The following is a 13,810-nucleotide window of genomic DNA, read 5'->3' on the forward strand; positions in this document are numbered from 1 at the left end:
TCAGCTGGAGCCCTGCTGCATGGAAATGCTCCCCAACACATCCAGTCCCCATCCATGGATGGGAGAACACATCCTTTTTCCTATTTAATTCCTCCATGCACTCAACTCCACACAACTCACCCTGTCAGTGTGGGGTGTCCCACATTGGGGGATGGAGCTGCTGACACACAGGTACTTGCAGTGCCCAGGCTGCACCTCCACATCCATTCCCCCAACACTCAGACCATTCCTGCTCCCTGAGCCTGTAGCAGCAAGAACAGAGTTACCCTCCTTGGAATAACTGTGAAACCAACACTGAGCAGAAATCCCCGCCATGCTGTTTAAAAAGCACATTTCTATCAGGCTCACATGCCAGCCTTGTATTATGTTCCCTCTCTCTGCCACCCAGTAAGGAATCCTGCAGAGACAATGCTGGTCCCTGTGTCTCCGAGTGGCACAGCTCCTGCTGGCAGCAGGGCTGCATCCAGCACCCAGCAGAGCATCCTTGCTGCTCCCTGTACCCACCACCCATGGAGCCTCAGCCCCCCAGCCCTGCTGCCACCCCCCTGGGGTCACAGCAGCTCCTCAGCCCTACACAGAGCTCTGTGCTCCTCATATGGCACCCCCATTTCTCTGCCCTCCAAGCCTGCAAGGATCATGTTGGGAAAAAACAGCAGGTCCCTACCCCAGCCCACGCAAGGCAATGGGAGTTCTCCCACTAAATTAGGTCCCCAAGGCATTTGCCTCAATGGCCAATAACCTTTTAAATGAATTATTTTCCTGTGCTGGTTTCAGGAGGCTCAGCTTGTACAGTTATTTCAAAAGACACTGCTACAGGCATGATCTTAACATTTAATTACATAACATTTTAATAAGTGCTCGAGAGCATTTGGAGATGTCTCCCACCCTTTCTGATTCTGCCAGGTTTGTTTCTCCTAAAATAAATTTGAGCAAACAGTGCAAATCAGGGTCTAGTTCTTTCCAGCTACTAAGATCTCCTTAAATTTCCCCAATGAGTACAGACTCTCTGCAATAGACAGATCCTCATTCATTTTGGGAAGAAACTGGGACGGAGAGAGTGGGGGAGAAGAAAAGACAGAGAGGAAAAAAAAGGAGGCTTATGTTTCAAAGATCACTACAGGCCAAATATTCTCAGGCACCCCGGCTTTTACAGAGAAATCCTTAACTGTATAAAAATGGAAACACTTCAAAGATAAAATAAATAATTTAATAATAGTCTGCTTCTCCAAAGGGTTTTGAACAAGTTTTAGATTTGCCAGTGAATGTTTCCCTTAGGCTGTAGGCCAGTGGAAGAAAAAAAGACACAGTGTGCCTCTTCTTTCGTAAAATGTACTTTGTGTTATTTTATTTCTTGATAAGACTCAGAAACAATTCTTTCCCCTCTCACCCTGCCTTCACAGAAAAAAAAGAAGTTTGTTTTATTCTTTTTAAGAAAAGCCAAGGATTGTACAGATGCAAGCAATCTCTTACATACAACACACACTAAAATAATTGCTTAGATGGATCCAAATCTATCCAGATTGCATATTTTCCTTTCTAGTTGTCTCATTTACAATCACCCACTGAGAAGAACATCAGATTCTTCAGCCAGGTGTGTTTAAAGGGAAGCCATTTGAAGACCCAAGAGCCTTTTGTGTAATTAAGAGAGTATTTATAAGCAATGCTTTGCAGTAGTTATAGGCTTGTAAGGAAAATTCACAGGAGTAAACTGTGGCATTAGTGGATGTAACATACTTAAAAGGTAAAATAGGCTGCTATTCAAGTAAAAAAACGCATTTATTTGGCAATCACATGAACAGTAGGAAGGACAGGTCTGCATTAGTGTCCTCTTCAGTCACTACACTACTTGGCCTCTGCATTCTACATTGTTTCACTTCAGTTTAAACACCATTTCATGCAATTATCTACAAGGTAAGCGAGATGAGAGGCTGCCTTGATTTTTGTGTCTGTTGTGTTTTTCTTGTCTTCACTGCTAAGACTAGCCTTTAGGAATCCCAGAACCCTGAATCAAAGTATGGAACAGAGAGGGTTGCTCTCAGTAGAGTAGGATCAGATTAGGGAACATCTGAAATATCTGAAAATACAGAAATCCCTGGAACTTTATGGTGTGCACCCAGTAGCACTGAAGGACCTGGCCAAATGTCACTGTATATTATTTTTGGAAGATCATGGCAACTGGGACTGGTTCCTGAGCAGTGGAAGAAAGCAAATGTCACCAAGGTCTTCAACACAGTCCAGTCTACCCTGCCTTGATCCTTGGGATGATGATGGAGCAAATCTCCATGGGAGCCTTTTCCAAACACTTAAAGAACAACAAGGGGGTGGATAAATATCTAATGTGGGGTGTACAGAAGATGGAACCAGATTCTTCTCAGTGGATCCTATACCGGGACAGGATAAGAGGCAATGGGCATATATTGAAATATGTACAACTCCATTTAAATTAAATAAATACTTTTTTACAGTGAGGGTGGGTGGTCTGTTGTAATAAGACACAAATTGAATTATACTCACATGCTGAGATGTCCAAGGCAAAATCATGTTTATTTTTGGACTTTGATATTTACAGAGTTCCAAAAGTGACCATGGATTGGAGGATGAAATTGCTACCTCTCCAACCATAGTGGTCAAACCAACACTTCATCAATTCTTTCATCCTCCAGAAAGGAATCCAAAACAATTATTATTTACATGAAAAGTGTGTGAGAAACTGCATTACAAATATGTAAATATCAGAAGGCTTGGAAGAACTTTAGAAGAACAGGGTGGCAGTGGTCAAGCACTGAAACAGGCTGCTAGAGACTGTGTGCCAGAGATGCCAAACCTCAGCTGGAACAGGTCCTGGCCAACCTGTGGCCCTGTTCTGGGTGGGTACCCTGTCCCCAGCCTTTGCAGAGCCATCCCCACCTCACTGAGGGCAGGGAGATCTCTCTCACCAGGAGTGGACCAGCTGTTTCTGTGGTTTTGGGCGTTACAGGCTGTGGTGCAGGCTCCAACAATGATGACAATAAAACCAGTCCTTTCCAATGATTTCACCACCTCTTTATTTTATTCTGTGGTTTTCCCATGTTATCTGAGCACAGATGCCTGTGATTTCTTTTCCTGATCCATTACCCTCCCGGTTTTAACCTCTTCCTACCCAGTAGTTTTCCTTTACCAAGGTGTGTTTAGACATTTCTATGGAGTATAAATCTTAAGCCAAATTAATATACATATACCCAAATTCAAGGGTGGTAGTGAGGTCCATACTTAGTCCAGCAGAGAGGAAATCAGAGGAAGTGATGGATGATGAACGAAAGGTAAAATATCTCCCTTAAATATCTCCCTTGCACCATAACCCTTTCTTCACTTTTCCATGGCTGCAGCCTTGCATTCACCATTATGCAGATTGCCTTTGAACAAGGTTTTTGCAAATGGGATGCTGACACAGGGCAGGAGGATCTTGCTGCAGATATCCAGTCCCTCAGTGCTGGAGGTGTCAGAGCAGGAGACTCATGGGCTTTGTAATGGCAGATTTGGGAAGGAAAAGGTTGTATTATGGCAAAAGCAAATGAGAATGCTGGCCTAAGAATTTGGGTAATGGCTTGACCCTCTTGAACTAGCACAAATCAAGGATTATTCTGTTGCCATCCAGTGAGTTATGTGGCTGTAAAACTGGTACAAGTGGAGAAACAAGCTCTACATCTTCCTGACGCTGTGTCAGTAAGAAACATTTTGACTTATTTTGTCTGTGCCACCCTGATGTTTACCACCATAACTGCTTCCTTTGACTTTTTTTTTTTTTATTATTGGTTCACTTTAAGCTGTTCTATATAGATACACAATATTACCTTTAATGTGCAAGATCATCATTCGGTCAACACATCATTCACCAGCAAGGTGACATTTGGGCAAAATGGGGAATTTTCACTTCTCCCTTTCCTGTCTCCTGCTCCCTACCAAACACGGGATATACATGGAGATAACATACTGGACCTGATCCTTATCCTTGTTGCAGCCTTGGCATTGATCTGGATTTACACAGATGTAGCAGAACAGAACTGAGCTTGCTGTCTGTCTCTTTTTCATGCACACACATCACGATTTAGGATTTTGTTCTGACTTCAAAGCAAATGCAGGATGTAGATTAATATGCTCTACCTCAAAGGAAGTTGTCACCAGGCACACAAAGTGCTTCTTCTTTTGTGATAACTCATAATTTATCAAAGAAAATCAAATCAATTTGTTGGTAAAAGAAACATGTTTTTCATGAATTTAGACCACGAAGGAGGTTTCGATGACAAAGCAGGAGAAGGCTGAATTAATCAGACTTGGCATCTAACACTTAGTGGGGAAGAGCACAAAGCTCAGCTGGAACATTTACTCTCCTGGGAGCTCAGTCCCCAGATGGCAGCCTTATCCCCTAGTGTCACTCGCCCTCTCCTCCCATCTCCCTGCTGCTCTTTGCCCTCTGTAGATCAATAACTGCAGGGGGAGGATGTAAAACCCCAGCACACCCTGGTGCAAATATCTGCTGGGGGTACAGGTCACTGGAGATGGAGCCAGCAGCTGATCCATGCAGAACAGCCCATGTCCCTGTGCTTCCAGGGCACTGTCCCCTGCCACAGGCACAAAAAATGAAGGCCAATTTCATAACATACCTAGAAGCTGTCCCTCAAAGCTGGGCAGAGTTTTTCTCTCACCTCCCAGCGTTTCAGACTCAGGGTTTCCATTAGTGACCTCTCCATTTAGTTCAGAATCAAGGAACTTTCTGCAAACACAAAACAAACAAAAAAGCTGGGAGAAGAATAGGACAGATGATGGCATCAAATGAAAGGAAGAGCAGAGCAGCATCCTACAGCTTAAAGAGAAAGGTGATAGCTAAAATAGTCACGTCTAGCACACATCCAATCCCGGGGCTGGATCCCAAGGGACATTGTGTGCAGACAGACAATACAAAGATTGTTATGAACAAGGATTACTTCACCACCTCCTGCAGCCACTTCAGAAGACAGTTAAAGGTAAGGCTTGAAAAGTGCCTCAAAAAACTGCAGCATGTCTGAGGGCAAAAAGTGTTATATTTATAAACCAACAGAACTGAAAGCGCTGGTGCTGGAAGGAAGATACTCTCAGTCTCAGGGCAGGTTCAGGTAGAGCTTAACTATTCCTGATGTTTTCTAACCTGTTTTCTTTTAACCTCTAGACTCTCCAACAAGGAAGATGCTACACCTTCCCCAGGGGATATCCAAGCAAGGATTTGTGACAGTGTTCACAGGGGTCTTAGGATGAGGAAAGAGACGAGGATCTGACTCCATGTTTCAGAAGGCTTGATTTATTATTTTATGATGTATATTACATTAAAACTATACTAAAAGAATAGAAGAAAGGATTTCCTCAGAAGGCTAGCTAGAGTAGAATAGCAAAGAATGATAACAAAGGCTTGTGGCTCGGCTCTCTGTCTGAGCCAGCTGGGTTGTGATTGGCCATTAATTACAAACATCCAACATGGGCCAATCACAGATGCACCTGTTGCATTCCACAGCAGCAGATAATCAGTGTTTCCATTTTGCTGTTGAGGCCTCTCAGCTTCTCAGGAGGAAAAATCTTAAGGAAAGGATTTTCCATAAAAGATGTCTGCGACAGGGATTGCCAGGAGGCAGCAGGGAGCAGACCCCCCCTGTTTAGATGCAGAAGAAGAGTTTAGCTGTGCACAAGAAAGCTGTGCTGGGCTACCTGTCCTCAGGTTCCCAGACCATTTCATTCACTAGCACAGGTACAGCCCTCTTCTAATAAAGCCTTTTTATATTTGCAAGCAATCTCCTCACCTTTTTAGCAACATTTTCTTGTAGTTCTAATGGATTTTCTCTGGCTTGGAGGACCAGAGCTGCACACTGCACAAAAGATGTGGGCACACCTTTAGTTCAGTGTGAAATTTTTGGAAATGTTTCATTTTTCTGTTGAGACCACCCGATAAGTAGTTGGCAACATTGGGCAGTACTGCTGGAGTCTTGATAATCTTAAATTTAATAAATGCACACATTCTTGGGATCTCAATAATTGAAAGAGTCTGGTTACAGCAATTCAAGAAAAGAAAGGATGATTTTCCCTGCTGGCATGGTTTTATGTAATTGTATTATTACTTGTTCCTTTTTGAAACCAAGTCAAATGAAATGTGCCCTCTCATGATGCATTTTTAACAGGCTGATATAATTCCTGAAGTACAATATTCATGGCACCAAAATGCTCTTCAGTATTAATTACTATGACAGTGACACAGAGTTTTTTTGTCAAATGCCTTTGGAGCTTAGCTGGTCAAGGCTTCTTTTCATCATTTATACATTTCTCTCCACAGTAACTCCTGCTAAGCTTGTGATGCAGCCTGAACCCAGCAGATGGGCCAGGTTACATCATGGGAGAGCAGAAATACAAAACTCTGAATCTCCAAAGTCTGCTCTGGAGACAGACACGATGTAAGATCCTTGTCAGGGTGAGCACAAACCACATCCTCTCAAATTTGTTCTTATTAATGAGAAATAACAAGACCAGCTGTAATTTATATATGCTGGTTGGTCATGATTTTCTTTGTACAAGCAGCCAACATATGCTTTCAGTCTAGCATCACCTAGTTCAAAGCAAACAATAAAAAAGGACAAATGTCAAAGGGCTGTGAACATCAGCTCAGCAAGTGTGCCTTGTCTGCAGCACACAGTGGCTGTGCCAAGGTTCAGTGACAGCCTCTTGCCACATAGGCAGAGATTGGAGCTGCACAGGAGTGGCTTGTGGAAGACAAGATGCTGTAATTTCAGCCAGAGCCTGGAGCAGTTTCTCTCCCCTTTCCATGATGATAATCACTACTGTGCAGTTCTTAAACTTCAGGCAGCAATAATAAGGCCAAGATCATTTTTGTGCCAAGATCAGTTTTCTTTGTTTTTAAATGGGAGTTCAAGTCTCCTCACGGTTTTCCTTCTGCAAGATCAAGCCTGCTGATTATCTTTCACTTGTCTGGGCTTGGGACTCCACCATTCACTTTTTTGTTCCCCAGTGCAAGTTTCTAGTCTGTGATTATTTGTGGCAAGTCTTTCTTCAAAAACATCCACATTTACACATAGTAATAATGTTTGTATTCTTCCACCTCCTCTCTGGGCTTCATTTCAATGCTCAAGTGTTGCTTAAAGCAACAAACAACATGCAGATATGTTAAAAAAGTCTTGGGTGTTTTGTTCTACTCCTTTCCTTGTGCTGGTGTTGATTTGCCTTGTGCAAATATTCGCCTCCTGATTTTGTCTTTCAACATGTTTAACAGTGTCTTCCAAATTGCCCTGTGTGAAGGTGAAAAGCATAATCTCTGTGTTATTAAAGCTCAGCTCTCTCAGAGGGGTCTCTTTCCCTCAGCTGTACTAGTTGATGCTTTCAGAGGCAGGCAGCACCCTGGGGCATAGCAGCAATGAGAGAGTGAAATTTCAGCATTGATGTATCTAAGAAGTAAGTAAACAAAGCAGTGCCCAAATAACATGTCAGAACTCCATTTTCTTAGGCTTATCTTTGGCTGGACCTCTGCAAAGCACTACTAATTCTGCAGTATAAATTCCAGGCAGTTCAGGAATAGTTCCCAAGCATTTCCAATGATGCCAGGGCAATCAATGTGAACAGCTTTAGGAAGAAATCTGGGTGTTACACATGTCCACCATGCCAGGTTCAGAAGTTCCACTGAATTAATCCTTCTGAATGTAGTCAGTCATGCCAAAATGCTTTCCAGACAGAGATGAAAAAACAGGCGAAAAAATTCAAATAAAAGCTATAGCATGCTAATCTTCTGCTCCCCAATCTACACCCAGTGTTACACTCATCCACCTTTAAATTTTTGTTCCTAAAATGCTTCTAAGTTACAAGAAGCTCCTGTTAACTGCACAATCTGATTCTATATAATAAATACTAAAAGAAAAAAAGCAAACCAGATTTAAAATATCAACTTTGCTGACTTACACCCTGTGTTCCTTATACCCCTTTGTGCCATCCACCTTCTCCTCAAGAGGACAGACTAAGGAAGTACATCTGTGATTCAGAGTGTAAAAGTCAAAACCACCAAACAGCTTTTAAGCAGTGCACTCCTTTTTCCAATCTCAAATGCAAGAAGGTCATTTGCAGTCCTCAGGGTTCTGAGATTATTTATGAAGCAACAGCCACTACACTCATTGTACCTCCTGCTCTCAATGGGACTCATCGTTCAGAGCTGTTGAGCAGTTGGGAACAATTACAGAGGATAAACTGAATGAAATATGTGATGCTGTGAATGTGTCAAGATTTCAACCAGTGGAATTTACATACATGAATAAATATCGAATACTGTTTAGTAATGACACTCCTGCATAGCCTCTCTACTGAGCATCCTGCAATGTAAAAATAATTGCTACCTTTATTATCAGTTACCAGCCCGAACAGCAAGCAAGAAGCAGCTTCAAATCTGTGAGACAAAGGGGGAATTAGGAGATGTATCTCCATTAGCTTGTGCAAATAGTAAAAGCTCCCTCTCAGCCTCTTTTTTCAGCAGGGAAAGTAAGTGGACTGTAGTTTTCTCTTTGCCTAAATTTAGACTATGACGAACAGAAACATAAGCATGTTGTGGATTAAGAAAAATTTCCCCAAGATGTTGTTGTAGATGTATTAGGACCAAACAGAGGGATTCTAAAAGTCAACTGAGCAAAGCTGTTATTCTCAGAAGAGGAGAGATCTCCAGACACACAGTGATTTCACAATCTTAGCTGGGGCCTCAATGTTCAGGGAGGTTAATTTCCACCATGACTCAAGCCCCAAATAACTCTTGTGCTCAGCCAAGCACTTCCTTGGCTTGCTGAACCTGGCTAAGAGTCCATTGGGTACGAACGCAACATCTGAACGGGAATCATCCAGACACGTGCCAGGAAAGGCACCCAAACTTTCCTTTCCCCAAAAATCACATGGTTTGCAGGACAGAAAACCTTGTGGAGTCTCAAAAGCTCATAGCTTTTCAAAGGGCAGAGTTTTGCTTACAACTTCTCATCCAAACTGAAGTGACAATGAGCTGCTTTTCATTTTGAACTTGATCACAAATTTCCCTGACTCCTTGCATCACAAAGAGGGAAGGAGATGTATAACACAATATGAATGTGTTCAGTGTCTCAGGCCAGACTGCTTCCCAGCAGTGTCAGCTCAGCAATAAGGGAAATAAGGGTAACAAGTAGAAGAAAAGGACAAAAATGAATCAGATTTTATGATAAAGATCACATGGTCCCAGTTCAGGGCAGTGCTGCTGTCCAGGGTAAGCTGGAGAACATTCCTGATATAAAAGCAGCCAGTCACTAGTGGCCAAGAAAGGACTTAAGTAAAATGCCCAGTGGGCTGAAAATGGCTTGAAATCAGTTTCTAAAAGCCCCTTGAAAAGGCAGAGAAATGCATTTGCTGTTTCTGCGTTCTTGGATAGCCCTTGATCATTTTGGAGGGATCTTTAGCCCAAGTGTAAAGTTAAACACTCATATTTGAGCTGTCCTAAATGCAGAGCTGTGGGTTTGGTCCAAGGCTTTGCTGTGTGTTTCCTGCAAAAGGAACTCCAAGTCCATGCATCCAACTGGGGATTCAGGGTGTTCTGGCAAAAATTATTCTGCCTTTCTCCCATCCCATCCATCCCTGCTCTTTCACCTTCACAGGATCTTCTGTACCACGTTTGTTTCCTATGGTGAGCCTTAGCTCTTCCAGGAACTCTTTCCCCAGGAGTCTTTCCTTTTTTCTGGGAACAGGAAGGCAAAATGGGTGGAGGGAAACATTTGTTCATTCCTGGTTTTCCTTCCCTTTCACATCCCAGTGTCAGTCCTAAGGCTCTGAAAGCCACATCATGTTCTCTTAATCATCTCTTGCTGGCTCATTAATTCATCAATTGCTATTGTTTGGTGCTGCTATTAAATGCAATTAATTGCAGGAGCTGATGGAGCAGCACAGTTGGGCTCCCCTCCCTTGGTGTGTGCAGGTCTCTCAGGAGCACACCAGCACCAACCTGGGCTGCACCAACCTCTGCTGAGGGGTTTCTGCCCTGGCAGCAGCTCCTGTGGCGGAAATAAATGGAATTTATTGCCTCCACAAAAGATTTTTCAGCCACAGGTTGGCGTTTATTGCAAAACTCACCCAAATCTGACATGACATCTACTGGCTTTGAACTGCAAAGTGAAAATCAACCATGGTGCTTCTTTGTCCATCAGATGTGTCACCTGCAGGCTTAAACATGGAAACATTGGTTTATCTTAGCTCACCTTCTATTTCAAGAGGACATCCTCATCAAACCTCTAAACAACAATTTTTCTTTGAGCCACACTCCTTCTTTGGTTAAAAAAAGTAATTTTTGTTCTTTTTCTTCCCCCAGTGAGCATGGAGGTTAAGGAAATTTATCTTCTGTTTCCACTGGTAACTATATTGTAAAGACACAAATATTTTACAGATTCATACATGTACTTTGCTGTGCAACCTTCAGCTTCAGCAGGATGGGCTTGACCTGATTTTTGTGCCAGAGTTACAAGATGGATCAGTGAAAAGTAATGAGGGTCTGGACAGTTTTAAATTCTCCAATTGTGACAAAATCAGGATCATGAGGAAAAGCACCTATTCAACTCCTGGGCTAGGAATGCTTACAGGTCCCAGGTAATTATTCAAGTTTACAAAGGACTTCTTAGCAACCTCTGGGTCTGGGGATTTCTTTCCATTTTAATGGGTGCTTGGTTGGGTAGAATCCAAAGGCAGTTTACAGAGTGAAACTCCCTACTTGCCACAAGCTATTGGCATTTTCATGTCCTGTTTATATGTCAGCTGGGTACTCAGAAGTATTGTTTAGGCTTTGGGGGAGGGGTGTGCTGTTTTAGAAGCACAGTTTTCACAGAGGAGTGTTCTGTGATTTCTGAAAATCACCTCTCTAAATTTTTTTAATGTGCACACACACAAATAATGGCATGAACCCCACTGAAATCACTGCATTTGTAAATCTTGGCCAAGTTGTGCTTAGTAAATATTTTAATGCTATTTTATTTTCTTTTTTCTTTTCTTTTTTTCCCCCTTCTGTATTCTGACACATGCAACCACCATCTATGCTAGACTACAGAGACAGACAAAGGATTTTATGGGCCACACACAGGATCTTTCACCCCTAACATTTTCTTTCATCCCAATCTGGTCCAAAAAAGGCTTGGAACACATTTGCATGATGGTGTCTCACCCTGCTTGGAGTCTATTCTGTCACTATTCTGGCAACAAGCAGAGTTGTCAATCTGGCACTTTATACCAGCTCGGGGTACACTTTAAAAATGTGTAAACAACAGCAAGATAGAGAAACTTCCTTCAGCATCTATTTATCAGATAGAGAGGATGGGAGATGCCCTGCTCATTTCAGTGAGCAATATGCATTTTATGACCTTCTCATGATGCTTTTATGCCTATTATGATCAGTTTGGCTTTTTTTATCAAATAAAGAAGAGCTAATGTAAAGAGCTAACATTCAAATAACATTTAAAACTGAGATAAAGTGACAAAGCTCTGATGGGCTGACGTTATGACTGGCATTTTATCCTTTGTTGGGAGTGGCAAAAGGATAGAAATGCAAGGGAAAAAAAAAAGAAAAGAATTTTCAACCTTCCATTTAATTATGGGAGACTCTGTCAATTAGTGTCACAATTCATAATTTTACTGTGCTGCTGTTGACAACCTCCACGTGCTACGTGGTGTCTGCATGGAAGATTTGAGCCCAGAGGCTCCCTGGGTGGAGGAAATGTTTTTTAATCATTGCACTGTCATACCCTGCAGTTCTGTAGAGTGGAAGAAGTTAACCTCAGTTGGAAAGTTCATTTTTATCCCTGGTTTCCTGGACAAGTGGATATTCCTGCCTTTAAAATGGGGGCGAGGATCCCTGGCTAAGAAAGGGTAAAACAATGATGACTCTAGAGATATTGATACCTCTGGAAAAAGTGATATTGATCCATGCATTTTCCCCTCCTCCCCTGCTTTCCTAATTGAACAGTTATGAAATAAAGTGTTCTTTCCCTCTTTCTGTACTTGGAACAAGGTGATTTATCAACATAGACAGTCTGAGGCCCAGCAGATAAAACGCAAAGCGTGAACTGAAGTAAATAACTGAAGTTCACAGCATGAGCTAAATCACATTTTATTACCTTTAATATTTCAATTGTTTCTTAGCATGAGAAGCAGAGACCAGGATGCATCCAGGAGCTCTAAACCTCCCTCTCCTTTGCATGGCTTTAGCCATTCTCCTCCTTCTCCTGGGGAGCCATCCATCTCTGCATGGAAAAGCAGGGATCTGAATCCACCCTCCTCAGGAACCAGCTCTGGGATGTGGCAATTTCAGGATTCCTCACAGAGCAGACCATTAGGGAATCTAAGTTGGAAATTTATTCTCCTCTGGCTGCTTCTGTAAAGGGAGTCAGGCATTCTGATCTCACACACCCCAATTTTTTCCCCAGCAGATGCATTTTTAGCTCTGACATTTATGAAGAGCATCTAAGGCCCTTCAGCCATCCTACCAACAAACTGACGTGCTTGGCAAGATCAAAAATCATCTTTTCTCCTGCCATTCTCCCAGTGGTTCATTAACCAATATCAGCTGTGATTTCCATTTTGAATCTGGCTGACCCTGAGGATTCTCTCAGTGTTTCAGTGCATTCTTTCCTCTCCAGCAGACCATCTCTAATGTGTTCAATCCTCTTCAATAAATCAGTGTCTCCTGCATGGGTCAATTCAGACTGAAGCCTGCAGCTGCATGCAGGCTGGATGGCAGCAGAACTTCTCACCTGGCTCTTCCATGGGCCCTCCAGAGGAGTGAAAGACATGGGAATTAAAAGCACACTGGATAAAAAACTGAGGGCTGTAGCTCATTAGCAGAGACCATGACTAATTTACTTGCTGCAGGAATTTAGGCACTGAGCAGTTTGCTCACTTTCTACTAATTCTCACTCCTGAATCCTTCATTTTCTTGTTCTACCACCATCAAGTCAATTATTCCATCCACAGATCCACAGATAAATAACCACAGGAAATGTTTATTAAACTGATTTTCACATTTCAGCAACAGAGAGAATCACTACATTAAACTTTGATATATGATTGCTGAACATTTAAAGCACTTCTACTTCAAAAGTTTCCATTTTTCATGTTTAGGAATTGGTTTAATTCTTATTCCTAGAAAAAAACTGGTTTGGGAAAACCAATTACTTAAAATGACTGACTTTTGCACCAACAGGAAATAAAAGGAGAAAGGAGTTATAGCACAAAATATTTGGGAAAATGCTCTGTCTTACAAACCAATAACTTCAAACTTTATTTCAACTGCTTTCTCAAAAGGCTTTGCAATTTCACACACGAGTTTATTGGCAGCGTCTACTGAATGAATATGAGGATGATTCTTTTAAAAGAGTTTCCTGGAAAATGCCACCTTTGGTTGATATTTTTCTTTTCCAGGAATTCTGAGAGTTTACACAAAAGATTCAATGGAGCTGTACACACAGAGAAGTGAACGTGTTATTTTCAAACCACTCTGCTGCTACTTTCTCACCATTTTATGCTTTTTACTCAGCCATTCCGATCATCTTTTCATTATCAGACAAATCCTTAAGAATTTCCTCTGGCAACTTATCCACTGCAACAACAGAATGTTTTCCTAGAGCAAGGATGAATCAACATTAGGTAAAAGCTTCAGGATTTTACAGAGGCTTTAAAAGGCTGGAGAGCACCAAGCTAAAGCACATGTGCCTTTTGAGCCTCATGCTCCTTTCACCCACCACACTTAATGCAGTCACCCTTGTTTTAC

This window comes from Zonotrichia albicollis, chromosome 1 (assembly GCF_047830755.1).
Source record: "Zonotrichia albicollis isolate bZonAlb1 chromosome 1, bZonAlb1.hap1, whole genome shotgun sequence".
In the NCBI taxonomy this organism is placed as follows: domain Eukaryota; kingdom Metazoa; phylum Chordata; class Aves; order Passeriformes; family Passerellidae; genus Zonotrichia; species Zonotrichia albicollis.